This window comes from Boleophthalmus pectinirostris, unplaced genomic scaffold (assembly GCF_026225935.1).
Source record: "Boleophthalmus pectinirostris isolate CB_2022bp ecotype Guang Dong unplaced genomic scaffold, ASM2622593v1 HiC_scaffold_23, whole genome shotgun sequence".
In the NCBI taxonomy this organism is placed as follows: Eukaryota; Metazoa; Chordata; class Actinopteri; order Gobiiformes; family Gobiidae; genus Boleophthalmus; species Boleophthalmus pectinirostris.
Window position 1 is genome coordinate 3,868,944 of NW_026571207.1, and position 5,000 is coordinate 3,873,943.

Below are 5,000 nucleotides of genomic sequence, written 5' to 3' on the forward strand. Positions count from 1 at the left end.
ACACACACACGAGTCACACACGAGTCACACACACACGAGTCACACACACACAGTCACACGAGTCACACACGAGTCACACACAGTCACACACACACACACACGAGTCACACAGTCACACACGAGTCACACACACGAGTCACACACACGAGTCACACACACGAATCACACACACGAGAGAGTCACACACACGGTCACACACGAGTCACACACACACGAGTCACACACACGAGTCACACACACACACACACACGAGAGTCACACACACGAGTCACACACACAAACACACACAAGTCACACACACACACGAGTCACACACACACACGAGTCACACACACACACGTCACACACAAGTCACACACACGTCACACACAGTCACACACACGAGTCACACACACGAGTCACACACACGAGTCACACACGAGTCACACACGAGTCACACACGAGTCACACACAGTCACACAGGTCACACACGAGTCACACACAGTCACACACAGTCACACACACGTGTCACACACACGAGTCACACACACGAGTCACACACACGAGTCACACACACAGTCACACACAAGTCACACACACGAGTCACACACGAGTCACACAAGTCACACGAGTCACACACGGGTCACACACGAGTCACAAACGAGTCACACACGAGTCACACACAGGTCACACACGAGTCACACACGGGTCACACACGAGTCACACACACGTGTCACACAGTCACACGAGTCACACACGGGTCACACAAGTCACACGGGTAACACACGGGTCACAAACAAGTCACACACGAGTCACACACACAAGTCACACACAAGTCACACACACGAGTCACACACACGAGTCACACACACGAGTCACACACACGAGTCACACAAGTCACACGAGTCACACACGAGTCACACAAGTCACACGGGTCACACACGGGTCACACACGAGTCACACAATTCACACGAGTCACACACGGGTCACACACACGAGTCACACACACGAGTCACACGGTCACACACGAGTCACACACGAGTCACACACACGAGTCACACACGAGTCACACAGTCACACACGGGTCACACACGAGTCACACACGAGTCACACACACGAGTCACACACACGAGTCACACACACGAGTCACACACACGTGTCACACACGAGTCACACAAGTCACACGAGTCACACGAGTCACACGGGTAACACACGAGTCACACACGGGTCACAAACGAGTCACACACGAGTCACACACACGAGTCACACACGAGTCACACAAGTCACACGAGTCACACACGGGTCACACACGAGTCACACAAGTCACACAAGTCACACACGAGTCACACACGAGTCACACACGAGTCACACACGGGTCACACACGAGTCACACACGAGTCACACACGAGTCACACACGGGTCACACACGGGTTACACACACGAGTCACACACGGGTCACACACGAGTCACACAAGTCACACGAGTCACACACGGGTCACACACGAGTCACACACGAGTCACACACGGGTCACACACGGGTCACACACGGGTCACACACGGGTCAAACACGGGTCACACACACGTGTCACACAAGTCACACGAGTCACACACGGGTCACACACGGGCACTTTCACACACTCCGGGTAAAAAGAATCAAACGTCACACACTGATCTAAAATAAAACTGAGACCGAATCTAGATCCCGGTTTTCCTCGAGTCCGGATCCAAAAAAAAAAAAAAAAGTCCAGTTTTCAGAACCGAGCAGAAACTTTAAAACCTTTAGAACCTTCAGAACGTTTCCTGAAAGTGTTTAGAACAGTAAAAACACAGAGACTAAAATACACACACGGACCTGGTTTAGTCCTGGTTTAGTCCTGGTTTAGTTCTGGTTTACTCCTGGTTTAGTTCCTGGTTCAGTCCTGTTCAGTCCTGGTTAGTCCTGGTTTAGTCCTGGTTTAGTCCTGGTTTATTCCTGGTTTAGACCTGGTTTAGACCTGGTTTAGTCCTGGTTTAGACCTGGTTTAGTCCTGGTTTAGTCCTGGTTTAGTCCTGGTTTTCTGGTTCCTGGTTTAGACCTGGTTTTCCTGGTTTAGACCTGGTTTAGTCCTGGTTTAGTCCTGGTTCAGTCCTGGTTTGTCCTGGTTTAGACCTGGTTTAGTCCTGGTTTAGTCTGGTTTAGTGGTTAGTCCTGGTTTAGTCCTGGTTCAGTTCTGGTTTAGTCCTGGTTCAGTTCTGGTTTAGTCCTGGTTCAGTCCTGGTTTAGTCCTGGTTCAGTTCTGGTTTAGTTCTGGTTGTCAGACGGTGACGTGAGGTGAGATCTCAGGTGAAACAGAAATAACTGTGTGAAGACGACACCTCCTCTTCATCTTTAAATCTGGTCCTGGTCTGGTCTCTGGTCTCTGGTCTCTGGTCTCTGGTCTGGTCTCTGGTCTCTGGTCTCTGGTCTCTGGTCTCTGGTCTGGTCTGGTCTCTGGTCTCTGGTCTCTGGTCTGGTCTGGTCTCTGGTCTGGTCTCTGGTCTCTGGTCTGGGTCTGGTCTCTGGTCTCTGGTCTCTGGTCTGGTCTCTGGTCTGGTCTGGTCTGGTCTCTGGTCTCTGGTCTCTGGTCTCTGGTCTGGTCTCTGGTCTGGTCTGGTCTGGTCTGGTCTCTGGTCTCTGGTCTCTGGTCTGTCTCTGGTCTGGTCTCTGGTCTCTGGTCTCTGGTCTCTGGTCTCTGGTCTGGTCTCTGGTCTGGTCTCTGGTCTGGTCTCTGGTCTGGTCTCTGGTCTGGTCTGGTCTCTGGTCTGGTCTCTGGTCTGGTCTGGTCTGGTCTCTGGTCTGGTCTGGTCTGGTCTGGTCTGGTCTGGTCTGGTCTCTGGTCTGGTCTCTGGTCTCTGGTCTCTGGTCTGGTCTGGTCTGGTCTCTGGTCTGGTCTGGTCTCTGGTCTCTGGTCTCTGGTCTCTGGTCTCTGGTCTCTGGTCTGGTCTCTGGTCTGGTCTCTGGTCTCTGGTCTCTGGTCTGGTCTCTGGTCTCTGGTCTCTGGTCTCTGGTCTGGTCTGGTCTGGTCTGGTCTGGTCTCTGGTCTCTGGTCTCTGTCTGGTCTCTGGTCTGGTCTCTGGTCTCTGGTCTCTGGTCTCTGGTCTGGTCTCTGGTCTCTGGTCTGGTCTCTGGTCTCTGGTCTCTGGTCTCTGGTCTCTGGTCTCTGTCTCTGGTCTGGTCTCTGGTCTGGTCTCTGGTCTGGTCTCTGGTCTGGTCTCTGGTCTCTGGTCTCTGGTCTCTGGTCTGGTCTGGTCTGGTCTCTGGTCTCTGGTCTGGTCTGGTCTGGTCTCTGGTCTGGTCTCTGGTCTCTGGTCTCTGGTCTGGTCTCTGGTCTGGTCTCTGGTCTGGTCTCTGTCTGGTCTGGTCTGGTCTCTGGTCTGGTCTCTGTCTCTGGTCTGGTCTGGTCTGGTCTGGTCTCTGTTCTGGTCTCTGGTCTGGTCTCTGGTCTCTGGTCTGGTCTCTGGTCTCTGGTCTCTGGTCTCTGGTCTTTGGTCTTTGGTCTCGTTAAATTCACTTAATTGAAAAGCTGCATTACGTCGTTTTTATTGATGAAAATATCGATCCAAACGACGAGACATAAATCTACAACAAGACCAAGACCAGGTCTAAACCAGGACTAAACCAGGACTAAACCAGGACTAAACCAGGACTAAACCAGGACTAAACCAGGACTAAACCAAAACCAGACTAAACCAGGACTAACCAGGACTAAACCATAAACCAGACTAAACAGACTCTAAACCAGGAACTAAACCACTAAACCAGGTCTAAAACCAGGTCTAAACCAGGACTAAACCAGGACTAAACCAGGACTAACCAGTAAACCAGGACTAAACCAGGACTAAACAGACTAACAAGACTAAACCAAGACTAAACCAGGACTAAACCAGACTAAACCAATAACCAGGACTAAACCAGGACTAAACCAGGTAAACCAGGACTAAACAGGAAACCAGGACTAAACCAGGACTAAACCAGAAATAAACCAGGACTAAACCAGGACTAAACCAGGTCTAAACCAGGACTAAACCAGGTCAATAAACCAGACTAAACCAGACTAAACCAGGACTAAACCAGGACTAAACCAGGTCTAAACCAGGACTAAACCAGACTAAACCAACTAAACCAGGACTAAACCAGGACTAAACCAGACTAAACCAGGACTAAACCAGGACTAAACCAGGACTAAACAACTAAACCAGGACTATAACCAGGACTAAACCAAAACCAGGACTAAACCAGGACTAAACCAGGAACTAAACCAGGACTAAACCAGGACTAAACCAGGACTAAACCAGGACTAAACCAGGACTAAAACCAGGACTAAAACTAAACCAGGACTAAACCAGGACTAAACCACTAAACCAGGACTAAACCAGAAATAAACCAGGACTAAACCAGACTAAACCAGGTCTAAACCAGGACTAAACCAGACTAAAATAAACCAGGACTAAACCAGACTAAACCAGTCTCTAAACCAGGACTAAACCAGGACTAAACCAGGACTAAACCAGGACTAAACCAGACTAAACCAGGACTAAACCAGGTCTAAACCAGGACTAAACCAGGTCTAAACCAGGACTAAACCAGGACTAAACCAGGACTAAACCCTAAACCACTAAACCAGGACTAAACCAGGACTAAACCACTAAACCAGGACTAAACCAGACTAAACCAGACTAAACCAGGACTAAACCAGGACTAAAACCAGTCTAAACCAGACTAAACCAGGAACTAAACCAGGACTACTAAACCAGGACTAAACCAGGTCTAAACCAGGTCTAACCAGGTCTAAACCAGGACTAAACCAGGTCTAAACCAGGTCTAAACCAGGTACTAAACCAGGTCTAAACCAGGTCTAAACCACTAAACCAGGACAGGTTAAACCAGGTCTAAACCAGGACCACTAAACCAGGTCTAAACCAGGACTAAACCAGGACTAAACCAGGTCTAAACAACTACTAAACCAGGTCTAAACCAGGTCTAAACCAGGACTAAACCAGGA

The 5,000-nt window shown here is 49.7% G+C and overlaps 1 protein-coding gene across 1 annotated transcript in view; it reads right to left on the reverse strand.

Annotated features, from left to right (window-relative positions):
• LOC110161432 (plasma membrane calcium-transporting ATPase 1-like) overlaps positions 1-5,000 on the reverse strand; it is a 67,690-nt gene that overhangs the window by 32,264 nt on the left and 30,426 nt on the right. The gene's annotated exons all lie outside the window — the stretch shown is intronic.